Here is a 16578-nt window from a genome sequence, read left to right as displayed (position 1 = left end):
AGCAGAGCTTGGGAATAAAGGTGGGATAGAAAGAGCTGGAGTTCCAAGTAGAAAGAAGGGAAGAGGGCCCAAGAGAAGCAGTGCTGGACAAACAGGCTCAGTAGCTCAGGTCAGCTGTAGGAACTTGCAGGAAATATTCACATCGGCAGCGTATTTTCAGAAATGTCTCCTCGGCTAGTGGGAGGAGGCTGAGAGGCAGATTGAGGAATCTCCCCTCAGAGCCAGAGTAGGAGCAATGGCCAATGAGGAATCAAGGAAATCGGAGTCCCAGTTGGATCCAAGCAGGTCAGAGGACTGTGAGCTAGAGCCAGAAACCAAATTAGAGCAGTTGTCCTCTGACAACAGCTGAGGAACTGATGAGACCATGCATAACCTTTGTTTCTCAGCTGGCAGCACTGTTCTCAGGAGCCAGGAAAACTCAAAGGGAAGTAGATAAGTACCAGGGGAAATGGAAGTGCCTCTCTAAGAGTTTCCTAGCTATGGAGAGACAGAAATTGATTTTTTTTAATATCTCTTTACAAAGGAAATCAAAACTGCTTAGGGACATGAGGGAAGAAGGTTAGCAATTCCCATCTTCTAGGAACAAAGGTCAATCTTATGACGTGACCTCCTTAACCAGTATGAATTAGTTAAGGTTCTCCAGAGAAACAGAACCAATAGGATATGTATAGACATATAAAAGGAGATTTATCATAGGAATTGGCTCACACAATTATGGAGGCGAGTCCCACGATTTGCCATCTGCAAGCTGGAGAAGAAGGAAAGCTGGTAGTGTAATTCAGTCTGAGTCCAAGGAGAACCAGGGGAGCAGATAATGTAAGTCCCAGGCTGAGTCCAAAAGCCCCAAAATGGAATGGGGGGCAGACGATGGTATAAATCTGGGTCCAAGTCCAAAGACCTAAGAACCAGGAGCACCTATGTTCAAGGGCAGGAGAAGATGAATGTCCCAGGACAAGCATAGAGCAAATTTTCCCCTTCCTCCACCTTTTTGTTCTATTCAGGTCCTCGAATGATTGGTCCTGAAAACAAAACAAACAACCCAATTGAAAAATGAGGCAGAGACTTTATCAGACACCTCACCAAAGAAAATATACAGATGGCAAATAAGCATGTGAAAAGGTGCTCCACATCATATGTCATCAGGGAAATGCAAATTAAAACAACTATGAGATACCACTACTCATCTACTAGAAAGGCCAAAATCTGGAACAGTGACAACACCAAATGCTGGTGAGAATGTGGACCACACTAACACTTACTCATTGCTGGTGGGTGTGCAAAATGGTATAGCTACTCTGGAAGACAGTTTGGTGGTTTCTTACAAAACTAAACATACTCTTACCATATGATCTAGCAGTCATGCTCCTTGGTATTTACTTACCCAAAGGAGTTGAAAATTTATGTCCACACAAAAACCTGCACACAGATGTTTATAAGAGCTTTATTTGTAATTGCCAAAACTTGGGACCAACCAAGAAGTCCTTCAGTAGATGAATGGATAATTAAGCAGTGGCACATACAGACAATGGAATATTATTCAGCACTAAAAAGAAATGAGCTATCAAACCATGAAAAGACATGGAGGAACCTAAAATGCATATTACTAAATTAAAGAAACCAATCTGAAAAGACTACATACTATATGATTCCAACTATGTGACAGCCTGGAAAAGGCAAAACTATTGCTAAAAAAAAAAAAAAAAGACAATCAGCCCAAAACGGAGTCACATATGCTAAGCCCCACATCACCAAACCAAGACTTAACTTACAGGTTCAACTCTCCTAGAAATGGAATCTTAAACCAATTGGTCGGGAATTAGCTGATGAGCCCTAGTGTGGTAATCTGCCTCATAGACCCCTGCCATCCTCTAAAGGACAGTAACTTTGCAATAACCAACCTGCTTTTTTGCCTAGTATAACTTCTTTTTTCCCACCCTCTTCTGCTGTAAAAGTCTTTCATTTTGTACATTTCCTCAGAGTTCCTTTCCATCTGCTAGATTGGATGCTGCCTGATTCAAATTGATTTTTGCTCAAATAAACTCTTAAAGTTTTTAATATGCCTCAGCTTATCCTTTAACACTATGAAGACAATAGAAAGATCAGTGGTTGGCATGAGTGGGGTCAGGAAAGAGAGAAATGAATAGGCAGAGCACAGAGGATTTTTAAGGCAGTGAAAATACTCTGCATGATATTATAATGATGAATGTATGTCATTATACATTTGTCCAAACCCGTAGAATGTACACCAGCAGTAAACCCTAAGGTAAACTATGGACTTTGGGTGGTTATGATGTGTCAGTGTAGGTTCATCCTTGGTAAAAAATGTGAGTGATGTTAATAATGGGGGAGGCTGTGCATGAATGGGAGAAAGAGGTAGACAGGATCTCTGTACCTTCCTCACAATTTTGTTGTAAACCTAAAACTCCTCTAAAAATTTTAAGTCTCTGTAAAAAATAAAATAAAAAAACATTGTTAACCTATTAGATTGTTAAAGATTAATAAGATTTATAGTACTTAGTTGGTAAAGATATGAGAAGACAGCATTGTCATATAACTTTCATAGAACTGCATTATGGAGCAATATTCTTGGGGAGCAAATTGGAAATATTTTGCAAAATGTAAATGAGGTATAGACTGTTTATCAGCAACTTTACTTCTAAAAACTTTTCTGACAATTTTTAAACAAATGGTCTGAGATAAATGTAGAAATTTTAATTGTAATATCACTGTAATCACACACACACACACGACCAAAACAAGACCAGCCTAAATGTTCATTCATAAAGAAATAGTTAAATAAACCATGGTATACTGGAATAATGTGAAGCCATGAAAAAGAATGAGTTAAGATTTTCATGTACTACTAAGGAAGGATCTACAGGAGACATTGTTCAGTGAAAAAAAAATGAATATGCAATGCAGTATGATTTCATTTGGTTTAAATATATATGTATGTATATATGTATGTTTATGCACAGAAATTTTCTGGAAGGATAAGAATATGAGCATTATAGTATAATTCTATTTATAATATACATAGAAAATTTCTGGATAGATGGAGAAGATACTATTAATAGTGATTTCCTCTGGAGGAGCAAGGCTGAGTCAAGGAAGAATGAGGTCATCTTAGTTTTTATTCTATATCATTCTGTATTGTTGAAAGTTTTTTATCATATGCATGTATTGCTTTTATTACTAAAAATATATTTTTAAATGTTTGTTAGTTATATTTCACTGGTCAATTTTCTTTTGGATTATTAGAGTTTCATTATTATTTCACATTTATCTGTCATACTCATGAAATATGAGTTTGTCTTTCTCTTTCCCTTTCCCTGTTAGCCTTTGACTTTTTGTTGATATATACATACATATATACGAGTATAAAATAATAGGGCTCAGTGAAAAGTGTATTCACCATGTAACCAGACTCAGATCAAGAGATAAGAAACTGTACTAAACATGGATGTGGGAAAGAAATGCATTAGCAGAAGGGAAATATAAATAACACTCAATAAGTAAAAGAAAAAAATCAGTAAATAATGTCAGAGAAGAGGTGAACTTTTGTCAGAAACTTATCTAACGCCAAGGCACATCATTAAAATGTCTAACACAGTGGCAAAATAATGATAGTTTAGCAGGAACTTTGTACATGATGTGATTGTAAGATGTGAGAAATATATTTATATGTCTGTATGAGAGTGTATTATTTATATATTTATATATTAGCAGTATATGCCACAAAAGAATTCTTTAGCTGCATCAAGTTTTTCAATGGTATCGTTTCTGATACTCATTTACATCTCATCTAAGTGATTTTTTTGGTAGAAACTATAACATTTATAAGTATTATGGACAATTTAAAATAAATGTCTTTTTAAGTTTAAAAAATAAATAAATAAATAAACAAGCACTACCAGCACCCAAAACCCCCCCTCTTACCCTTTTAATTTTATTTACAGTTTTTGAAGAAGAGTGTCCCTTGCTTTCGTTTTCAAACTTAGTGCTCTGTTCCTTTGAAAATTCTTTCTTTTCTTTTGTGCATGTAAAATCTTTCTTGATCTAGAGATAAAATGAATATTCACTCATATTTTTGTCTAGTATTAGTAGCATTTTATTTTTTTACATTACTCTGCTGGAGTTTGTGTAAAATGTCGATAAGAATTTCAATTAAATTGTTTTGCTGAATAGCCAATCTTACAAAATCTTTTGTTCCTGGTAGAACACAGCTAAGAGAATTTAACCAACTTCATCATCCTAAATACACCATAGCACAGGAATCATCATTTTCGTTTAAGGAGAAAAGAAGGACCTCCCTGAAGTATTGATCATGGCTGCCCAGTACTGGGAAAAACAGCAGAAACATTTGTAATGGTGTAAAATAGTATGCATCCTTATGGTACAGTTTAAAAGTGAATCAGGGACTTCCCTGGTGGCGCAGTGGTTAAGAATCCGCCTGCCAATGCAGGGGTCACGTATTCGATCCCTGGTCCGGAAAGATCCCATATTGCCGTGGAGCAGCTAAGCCCGTGCGTCACAACTACTGAGCCTATGCTCTAGAGCCTGCGAGTCACAACTACTGAGCCCACATGCCACAACTGAAGCCCACGTGCCTAGAGCCCGTGCTCCACAACAGGAGAAGCCACCGCAATGAGAAGCCCACGCACTGCAATGAAGAGTAGCCCCCGCTCGACGCAACTAGAGAAAGCCTGCGTGCAGCAACGAAGACCCAACGCAGCCAAAAAAAGAGTGAATTGAACTTTGTACATACATATTTAGACATAGCTATACAGATGTTCTGAGAAGGGGCAGAAAGGGGCTTGGCTAAACATTATCCCAACAATGTTAAGTAGAAGAGAAAATTGAAAAAAGGGCACTGCCCGGACCATGGTGCATCAAAAGGGCAGCCTCTGATGTTTTCTGGGATAGAGACCACAAGATTATCCACAAATAAGCTGGGAGAGAGTTAAAAGATTGGCTCACTGAGGCAGTTTAGCCACAAAGCACAAGAAAAATACACAAACAAGAAGTCAAAATCTGTATTCTAATTCGTTTTCCGCTCCTTACAAGCCACATGACCTTTAACAATCCAACTTCTCAAACTTGAGTTTTCTCATCCCTAAAAGGGACATGAAAATATCTGTCCTGCCTGTTTCACAGGGTTAACAAAGAATTAAACTGAAGATTTCAAAATGCTACATAAAGGATAGGATCACAGCACCAGTGTGGGAGTCCTCTTTGCACCAGTTTCCCCACATGCAGGAGGATTGTACTTAACAGTTGAGTGGGAGGATGTTGGGTCAGGTGATGGATTCATCTGCCTAACAGGCTGCGGAACAAGAATTTCAGGAAGTGAGAAGAGTCATTCGGGGACAAGTTTGAAAATTTTGAGAACTTTATTTCTGTGCTTTCCTTCCCAATGGGAAGGGATCATTCTGAAGCTGTAATGGAAAGAACATGGACTTTGGAGTCATGCCAAAATTCAAATCCTGGCTCTGCTCTTTTCTATCTATGTTACATTAAGCATGTTTATTAACCTCTGTCTAAACTTCATTTCCATCTTGTAAAATGGGGGAAAGAGCAATACTTTTTTTTTTTTTTAAATAAATTTATTTATTTATTTTTGGCTGAGTTGGGTCTTTGTTGCTGCGCGCAGGCTTTCTCTAGTTGCGTCGAGCGGGGGCTACTCTTCGTTGTGGTGCGCGGGCTTCTCATTGCGGTGGCTTCTCTTGTTGCGGAGCACGGGCTCTAGGCGTGCAGGCTTCAGTAGTTGAGGCTCGTGGGCTCTAGAGCGCAGGCTCAGTAGTTGTGGCACACGGGCTTAGTTGCTCCGCAGCATGTGGGATCTTCCCGGACCAGGGATTGAACCCGTGTCCCCTGCATTGACAGGCGGATTCTTAACCACTGTGCTACCAGGGAAGCCCAGAACAATACTTCTTTTCATAGAGTTATAAGGACATAATGCCTAGCACAGCTTAGGCACTTAACAGTTTCTGTAATTTCTATTCATATTTTCCTCTACCTATTTATAAATAGAAGATTTGTTATTTTAATATCAATAAATTAAATTTGATAAATATGAACAAGAGATGCCTCTATGATGGTCACAAGGATATTAATATACCCCCTCATACTCTAGAGCAGGGTTTCTCAACAGTAGCAATGGTGACATTTTGAGAGGGATCATGTTTTGTGGGGGCTGTCCTGTGCACTGCAGGAGGTTTAGCAGTATCCCTAGTCTCTACACAGTAGATTCCAGTGGCATCCCCCCAGTCATAACAACCAAAAATGTTTCCAGATATCGCCAAATGTCTCCTGGGGGAACAGTTGCCCCCAGTTGAGAACCACTGCTCTAGGAGACTTTTCTGGGTACGAAGGGGAAGATAGGAAATAGTTCCATCAAGGACAGGGCAATGGGAAGAAGACAATCAGAGATTTAGGGTCAGCTACAAGTAAGGTTTTCCACGGTACAGTATAGAACTGGTTTTCACTTAAGCTGAATATTTACCCAGTAGTAAGCTAATACAAGGGATGAATTAGATGGATGTTCGGTTCAGCACAGAGCTTAAAAGTTTAGATGAGATGACTCTTTATAGGAGGCTCACTTAAATATTAGCTATCAGCAAAACTACCTGAAACATTAGAACATAGCCTATGCTCATGAGGAGATTTTGGTAGTTTGGTTCGTCTGAGTCAAAACCAGGAAATAATTAGATACAGTTAGGTCCTCTAATAGTATGGAGGACATTTTCTAGAAGGAGACTAGAACAGATATTGTCTCTATCCTCATGTGTCTTAAATGAAGAGCTAGACCTTAGATAATGATATTAATAAACATAAAATTTTAAACGGAAATAAGTGTTCAAAGAAAATTTCAGGGAGCTATGAGTGAAGAGCAAGGGTGCTTAACACTTGCTCAGAGACTAGTTTGGAAAATATGGTACATGGCTTTTCCCTAGGGGGCTTTTTGCTATCCCTTGTGACACGTAGAAATATTTTCATTCAATTAAAAAATATTTATTGAAAGCCAAGTGATGAGTTAGATGTTGAAAATACACAAAGTAAAAAGACATTGTCAATTTCCATACTCTCTCCCTCGGTGATCTCTTCTAATCCCAAGGCATTGAATACCTCCTGTAAATTGATGACCCCCCAAAGTATATTTCCACCTTGGATCTCTTCAATTGCCTTCACAGCAGGTGAAACTGCATTTTTAATAGAGAACTTTCTTTTCTTCCCCAACCTACTTCTCCCTCAGTCTTCTCCGTCTCAGTCAATGGTAATGCCATCCATCCTTTTGCTCAGGCCAAAACATTTGTAGTCATCCTTCACCTCCTTTTTTTTCTCACAACCCATATCCAATCCATCAACAGAGTCTGTCATCCTTGCATTCAAAATATTTACAGAATCCATCCACCTCTCATCACCCTCACTGCAAATACCCTGGCCCAAGTCACCATTATTGCTTTCTTGGATTATTACTATGGCCTCCTAACTGGTCTTCCACCTTCTGTTTGTGTCCCCTTCCGTCTGTTCTCAACACAACATGCAGAGAGAACCCTTTAAAATATAATCAGGTCAAAATATAAGTCAAAGTTCTGACTATAGCCCTACGTGCTCCCGCGTGAGCTTACCTCCAGCTGTAACCAAAAGCAGGGTCCAGCTACTTGCTGCTCAAAAGCCAATAAAGAGGCCAGGTTGGTGGAAAGGAAAGTTTGCTTTATTTTGGATGCCGGCAACTGGGGGTGGGGAGGGGGGGCGCAGAAGACTGTCCAAAGGCCGACGCCCCCACTGACAATCAGGGGGCAAGAGCTTTTATAGACAGAGGGAGGGGGCTACATGCAGAAGCAGCACAGTCAGCTCCGACAGTCGTCTTGAAATGGGTCACGCGGTGGTCTGATCGGCGTCATCTTGATTGTTTTAAGTACAGTTAATCTTCAGTTCCAGGGTCAGTTTGTTCCCATTTCCTTGAGGCCAATTCTTGGAATCTTGGCAGCTTATGTCATGGCTACAGGCTGGTCATCATGTAGTTAACTTGTTCCACCTGGTGGAGGTTTCAGTCTCTACAAGACAGCTCCCAGGATATGGCTGAGAATATTATCTATAGCCCTTGAGACGGAACTAAAGGTCCTTCACTACGCTTAATGACTCAACTATTATTAGTTAATCTTGTTGGACTGTTTTCCTTTGTTTCTGCATTTTTTCACTTCTCTGATTAAACTTATTCTTTGGCTAAAAGTTTTTCCACAGACAAAAAGCAGGCAGAGGACAGGGGGGGAAGGACCACATAGTTCTGCTCCGTTTCACAGTCATCTCTTTGATTTCATCTATTTCCTCTCTGCCCTTTGTTTTTCTCTTTGCTCATACTCTCAAATCATACTGGCCTCCTTCCTGTCATTCAAACATCAAGCACCTTCTTGCTTCAGGGTCTGCACACTTGCTATTCCTTCTTACAAGAATAATCTCTGCTGTATTTCAAATACCTCAGTCACTCACCTCTTTCGGGTCTACTCAAATGTACTACTCAAAATCTACTCGGGAAACTTTGCTCCTGGGGCACCCTATCTAAAATTTCAACTCCCCTTCTGCTAACAATTTTAATTCCCATTCCTTGATTTATTTTTCTCAAATATACTGTATATTTTATTTTTTTTTTAATCTTGGTTATTATCTGTCTCCCCTGGGTTGCAGATGACCTTCATGGACCCTAGGCATTTTTGCTTTCATGAGCCTCTTCTTGTACCAAAAAATATCAAAAATGTACTGTATTGGTATAAAGTAAAATATAATCCAGGCTTGATTCATTATTTTATATTCTTTTTCTTCTGATTTTAAAAGAAGTTAAAACAAACAACTTTGTGGGTCCTAGGCACTGTGTTTACTCTGCCTAATAGTTAAGTCAGCCCTGGTCTCCCCAAATAGAATGTAAACACCATAAGAACAGAGATGTTTTTCAGTATTGTTCAATGCTGTGTCCCCAACCCCTCAAATAGCACCTGGCACATAGTAGACACTCAATAAATACTTGTTGAATGATATAATGAATGAATGCATGACCTTTGGATGCTTAGGCTTGTGGGGAATATGCCCTGCACATTGTTACCTTTCAGTAACATCAAACTGTAGTTCATTAATCTTAAAGCATGAAGGCCTTAACACCACCAGTAAATGGCTTTTCGAGAAAACTGCCATATTTTACTGAGTTTTGACCAAGCACAGAGCCAGTCTGTAGAGTACAAGCTTTCAGGGCAAGTGCACCGTGCCCTTTACTCTGTATATTTGATACAACCCTGAGGCTTCAGCCTTGTAAATAACATAAATTGCTTTAAACCAGGTGATGTGAGAGTCAGTGGCATTCCCTAGACTTTGCTAATGGATATCAAGAGGTCTGCTTCTTCAAGGCGCCCCTCTCTGTTGTAGACTTGTTACTCTGAACCCTTGAAACCACAAGTAGAGCTTTGGTAGCTGAGCAAGTGTTGACAAGTGTCGGTACGTCTAAACTGGCCTGCGGACATCTTATAGAGACTATTTCCTGAGTTCTGCTGACCCTATTGCCAAGTGTGATTTGCTTCAGACAGTTTCATTTTAGAAGATGTCGTCTTAAATGTCTGTGACGTGACGTGATGCTGCCTCATCAGTGCGGGCCTCTAAAAACATCAATTGTGTTCAATTGTGAAATGTCTTTAAAGGTTTCATTTCAAACTATACATATAAAGCAATTCTGCAGTGTGTCCCCAAGGAGATCTAAACCAGAGAGTTGAGGTTGATGGAGTGACAGCCAGCAAAGTCCTCTCTAGGTGATACATAATATATAATAAATTCAAATCCTTTCACCTCCAAAATGACAAGTTTACCTGGTATGTCTATCTTGGGTGATGTTTATATGTTCTGTAGAGTATGAGATACTCAGCAGGTTTCTTTCAAACTCTCACTTGTTTTGTAGCAAGGGTCCCAATCTAACTTATTCTATGTTTACCCCAGAATTCAGATGAAGTGAGCCATCATGAGAAAAAAGTACCAAGGCTCACAAGTTTCAAGAACTATGAGGAAGTTTCTAAAGGAAGAAAGGGATCGAAATTGGGCACATTTGTCCTATGTTTATTTTCTTCTCCCGCACCATAGACAAAAATATAGGTTCACCTATTTTGTTCACTGATGTGTCCCTAAAATCTAGAACAATATGTATACATTGTAGGTGCTCAATAAATATTCGTTGAATAACTGAATGAATTGCATTTCTATCCAGTCCCCACAGATTCCTTTGAATTGTAGCATGAGGGAGCTACAGAAAAGAAAACATTAGAACTGTTAAGCAAACTTTCTGAAAGCACAACACAGCTGCTGCATTGGTGACAGAAGTTTGAACAATGGCCAGGGACAGGGATGTTAGCTTCAAAAGATAGCACCCTTATACCAACAACAATGTTCTTGGCTTCAAGTGTGGCAGATATAAGCAAAAGTAATAGTTGACAGTGGAGATCATGTCCTCAGTGGCCATTAGCAGGAGATCTGCTGCTTTTAATAGTAATGAGCGCCATCACCCTTGAAAAGCAGAGCTGAGAAGAGGAAAAAATGAATCCCACAGAGTACCCAAGAAAACTAGTTCATGACTCATGGACCCCAAGCACCAAACTTCTTTATGCTCTAAGGTAGTTACTCTTAAGCACCAGGGGCAGTCTTGAATTGGTTGTTGAACTTGAAAGTTGATTTGCCCTTCCTGTAGCCATCCAGCTTTCTTTTTAAAACAGGATTCTAATCTTGGTGATAGAAGATGTTTTGTAATGAGTACTGATAACATGAAACAACACACTATTCTTTTATCGAGACAAAATTACTCTGGGCTAACCCTGCCCTGTGACACTACTTCACGTAGTGTCAGAGACTCAAAAGGAACCAAACTGAACCACAATATGTTTTGACTTATAAGCACCCGTGATGTCTCAGACCCCTTCTCAGGTAACGTGTATTTTCACAAGGACTATCTGGAAACAACATCTATTTCTTTATTGTTTAATCCCAAAGACAAATTTGAGAAAGAAATGAGTAGCCAGTCCGGAATGGATGACAGCTCAGTGATAAGCAGTTTGGGGAGGGAATCTCAAATGAGGATTCTTCAGTGTTGCTGGCAGCACACCACGCGACCCATCTATAGGCGCCGTCCTAGGATTATAATCACTTGTGTCTTTTCTCTCTTCTCCCTCATACAACCAAATTTAGCCATGAATAAATCCAGTTAGGACTTGAGAGCAACACAGTGACCTTCTTTTTTACTGAGAGAGTCTGTTGGATCCTTAAGAACTAGTCCTGCACTAGAGCCAAATACACAGGTCTTGGGATGAGAAGAAGAGCAGCTAGTGGAGCTGGAGAAGGAGCCCTAGGGAGGCTGCCACCTGGAGTGCTGTCCCTTTCATGAGCCCTTAACTTGCCCTTGGAGATAGGAGGACAATCTGGAGGATTAAAAAACAACATGAAGAAAATAATAACAGCCACAAACAAGACACAGGAAAGCTGTGACATAGAAGCCAAGGGATGCATGTGTTCTGAGAAAGAAACTATCAACAATGCAGAATGTGCTGAGAGGACAAATCAGGTGAGGCCTTGTATTGCCCAGTAAATTTAGAGATATGGAGGTCCTGAGAAATGGGGAGAGGACAAACCAGGTGCGACAGAAATGGGTTGGTTGTCTTCCAATGTCCATTCTCCCCTTTCTCTTTGGTAACTGAATTTTTAGCTGGACACATGACACGCAGAATAAAAACTCCATTTGCCAGCCCCACTCTGTCCCTGCAGCTAGGTGTGGCCGTGTGATATAAAGCACTAAGATGTAAGTAGAAGTGTCTTGGGCCAGCTGCCAAGCACATTCCTTAAGAGCCAGCTAACACATGTCTTTTGCCACTTCTTCCCCCTTTCTGCATCCTGTTGCCTGAACATGAATATAATGCAAAATCAAGTTAGCTCCTGAAGGCCATGCCCAAGGTATAGCAGATCAGAAAGATAGAAGCAGCCTTAAATTCTAGGGACTTTCATGGAGCTGAGCTTCTTTGCCAGCCTTGGATTGCCTACCCCCAGACCTTTGTGATAGAGAACAATACAATTCCATTTTATTTAAGCTACTGTTATAGCCGTATCTAATCATTTCTGAAGCCATGGTCAAAAAGGTGTCTCATACACGTCATGGCCAAAGCATAACTCTTGGCCTTCCTCCCCCGAAGTCTGCTTCTCACATATTCTGCCCCATCTCAATTAATGATATCCTATAAACCCAGCTGCTTAGGCCAAAAATTAAGCATCATCTTGATTTCTCTCACAGCTTAATGTAATCCACAGAAGTCCTATCAGCAGAACCGTCAGTAAACACCATGATTGCAACTATTTCTCCCACCCCACCCCTACCTCTTCAGTACAGGCCATTAGAGTTTCCCTCCCAGATCACTGCCACAGCTTTCTTTCTAGTCTTTATGCTTCTACCTTTCCCTCTATTATCCATTTTCTATGAAAGATTTGAAATGATCTATTTAAAAATGTAAATCAGGTCATAACTGAATTCTCATCAAACCCATCCAATTAGTTTTCCTTCATACTTTGAACAAAATTTCAAGTCCTTGCCATGATCCACATGGACTTCCACAATATGCCCCTGACTACCTCCCGATTTCATCTCTTACCAATCTCCTCCTAGCTCATGCCGTTCAAGTTATGTTGGCCCTCCTGCTGTTCCTTGAACATCCTACTTCATGAAGATATACACACACTTCTAAGCCTTGGGTTTTTGAAGAGCAGTTATTACATGCTAATTGCTGTCCTCGTTTTGTCTTATCTGTCAGCAAAAGTCTCACCACTTATCCCCAGAAGCCTCTCCTGTCTCAACTGTCTTTGCCAACAAGCTCTTAAGACTGAGTGAACAGTTCAGTATTTACTGAACACTTACTTTGTGTCAGAGGAGCTTACAGATATTACCTTTTATTAAATAGAGAATATCATTATTCCTATCTTCTAGATGAGAAAACTAAGAATTAAATAGGTTAGGTGCTGTGCAAAACATGAAGAGTTAGGGATGTCAACCCAGGTGTGTGTCCCCCTTGAACGTCAGTGTTATATGTAAGTCTCGTGTTCATGTACCAGTGACGAGGAAAATCAAGCCGAGAGAAACTCTGCATCTAGGAGTTCAAATCCAGAGAGGAGGAATCAAAGGCCTCATTACTCGTGGGAATGAATCTTCTGTTTCCTGGAAACCATAACAAAAGTGGCAAGACTGAATAGAAGGCTTTGGAAAAAACAAAGGGAAACTATTTTCCTATCTTAGTTTGAACTGTCAGCATCCTAAACTTACTTAATCTATCTCACTTACCAAGCTCTAAGATGACTGCCCCGCTCCAGTTGGGCAATAAGATCAGATAAAGTGCCTTTTAAATATATTAAAAGAGCCTGGACACCAAACTAGTTGACTAAGATATAAATCTAAACCAAACATTGATACAGGACAATTATGTTCTGCAAAAGTAGTTATTTCAACATTATGCTATCTAGTTATAAAAAGGAGTGGTGGAAATTGATCTATTAAAGATATATCTACAATCTATATCTATATCTTTCTCCTACTGTTTCTGTTTCTCTGGAGAAGCCTGACTAATACTGTGACACTATCATAGGCATTGGGGCCTCCTCGGGTCCGAATTGCTCCAGATTGTCTTCAGTCAAAAGCAGCTTCATTTAATTTGCCATGTTAGGCTCTGTAAAGAAAAACAACTGTTTTTAAAACAGTGATTTGCTTTTGATTTGTAAAAATCACATGTAACAGTTGCACCTGGAAAAATAGCTTATAAATAGTAGGCATGCAGTAAATATTTGTTAAACATTTATTAGACTACATAACTTATGGCATCTATGGTTACCTAATGGCATCATATCCTAATTGCTAAGAAGAGAATGACTTCTGGAGAGCTTAAGCTAGAAATCTAAAGTTAAAGTCAGAGCCAAAATACCGTGTGTTATAGAGAAGTGATGGCATTATGGAAATTGGAGATCCAGAGTATAGCCACAGTTTTTCTCTTCTTGAAAAATAATTTTCGTCTGAAAAATCAAGTGTTTCAAAATACATTGCAAGGCCAAGAGATTTATTTATAACAACATTTTTTCTTCATAACTACAATACCTAATTATAGTTAACTTATAGCCATGATAGATTTTTTCCTATAAACTAATAAATACTAGTGCTAGGATTTAGAACTGCTGAACCAGTGCAGGCTGATTGATTTAAGGCATATGCATCCTCATGTGAATCATACAGGCCATTATCTCTAGCAGAGGTAGAGCTGAATGGTCAGGAATTGATTACAGTATTCCAAATAATGTCAGCTTTCTTTAATTATAGGATAGAAGTTATTGAAGCAAAGAGTGGTGCTTTGGTGGAACCAAAGGCCAAAGGACAAGGTCTCTAATAATAAAATGAAAGTTATCTCAAAAACGAAGAAAACATTAGAGATAGCTTAAGGAAGAGAAAATTTCATGATATTTATTTCTAGGCCAAGTCCAAATAAACACTTACCTGTGCTACCATTACAAAGCTACATGGTTTCCTGGTTAGAAGCTATACATGATACTCAGGGGGAAACAGCTCTGTCATTTAATTAGGCATTTAGTCAGGTAATTGCAAGAAGTTGGGGGTTCTCTCCATTTCCAAATAATAAAAATATTAAAAGGCAATTGACACCTAATTTTAATATTTTTAAAATGCTCTCTTATTGAGTTCCCCTCAACCCTACAGAAATTTTAAAACTGGGGAAAATATAAGAAATGACTGCTTTTAGACATTGGCAGCCAAAACTGTGCTTCCTAAAAGAGGGGATGCCAAAACGATGAGCCTTACAATAAATCCCCAGCTTTCTGCCTAGAGAGACTTTCCAAGCTGGGGTACAAGGAGGTACAAGAGCCGAGCTGGCCATCCATGGGGTTCAAAGGCAAGACAAGTGCCTACCATTAAGGAGCAGTAGCTTCTACATCTGACTCCTCTTCTGCATTTCAAATCCCATTGCCTTGAGGCCCTTACATTTTCTGAATTACTGAAGTTTCTTCCCTAATTATCTTCTTCCTTTCATTTTCACCCCTAAAAATCTATCCTTGAAATTTATGTCAGACTGATTTTTCTAAAAAATAAATTTAGTTGCAATTCTTCCAGTTAAAATTATTCAGTGAGTCCCTCTGCCTTTGGGATTAATTGAAAATATTAGCACAGAACATAATTTTAGTGATCTAGGTTCTATTAATTATCACCCCCACCTATCTACTCTGCCTTACTTTTCTACCTCCACAGTATCTGACACTCCATTCTTACTGGTAGTTGCCTAAATAGGGCATTCTTCCACAAGCCCACGGCCAGCTTATGGCACACAAGGACCATGAAACATCCCACAGGACCCCATACTTACAAGGGTTCTGCACTTGCTTTAAGGTTCTGCTGTCAGCATCTTGAAATTCTTAATAATTTTTTTGTAAGATGATTTTACTGGGCCCCACAATTTATGTAGCCAGTCTTTTCTAGTTTTATATATGCTGTTCTCTTTGATTGGAATTAACACACACACACACACACACACACACACACACGCCACTAGCACTGTGGAGAATGGGGTGATAAAGTTTGAGTGAAATGTATAAAGCACTGGGGCACTTGGATTTGAGTTTTGGCCCTATCAGATTTTAGGTCTTAACCTCTCTTAATTTGTTTCATTACCTGTAGGGGATTAAAATATCTTTTCTGCTTACCTTACAGAGCTGATAAAAGGATTGGCTTAGATAGTGTACAAGTTTTTAAACAGTAAAATACAGAGAGGGATTTTAAGCGTATCACCACATCTTAATTGGCTCACTTGTTTTAGTTAATATCAAGTAATCCCCATTTCCAGGAGGAAAAATTATGATGTCAAAACAAATTATTTCTTATACTCCAACAAAAACTGAAATTTAGATGTTTGAGATTATGTAAGATCCTTTTATAAAGTAAGTTTTCAGATGGCCGCCAAAGGCCTCTGCCTTTAACTATAACTTGGAGAATACCACAAATGAATCAAAACAATCACAGATTCTTACAGTATAAAGGGGAAAAGTTGAATATGCAACCTGGTGAGTACACCCTGTCATTTTACCTTCCAGAAATTTCCTCTCAGCAAAGTAACTCACAGCAGCTTACCCTTCAAAAAGTTCCCCAGCAAGAGAGTAGAATGCTCTGGGGAAAATGTTTTTTGACATAATATTCAAATATGCCTTACAAAGATATATACCTAGGGGTTGAAATTCAAAATTAGGTAGACAGAGATCTCCTTAAAGCAAGGGTTATTGAATAGTATGAGACTCTTGAAGTGACATGAATTTTTATAAATAAGATTTTGGTAAAAGAAGACAGGGAGAGAGAAGCTGTTTTTGGAATGCTGACTGTATGTCGGGATAGGTGCTTTCAAATACATTTTCATTAATCTTATCCTATCTTAGAATTTAAGTTGAAAAATCTTAATGGAAATAAATTTGGAAAAATTAGGATATGAAAAGTAGAATTATTCTATTTTACTAGAGAAAGATGAATATAGA

Source organism: Balaenoptera ricei, chromosome 5 (assembly GCF_028023285.1).
Source record: "Balaenoptera ricei isolate mBalRic1 chromosome 5, mBalRic1.hap2, whole genome shotgun sequence".
NCBI classification, from domain to species: Eukaryota; Metazoa; Chordata; class Mammalia; order Artiodactyla; family Balaenopteridae; genus Balaenoptera; species Balaenoptera ricei.
This window is presented reverse-complemented; position numbering follows the sequence as displayed.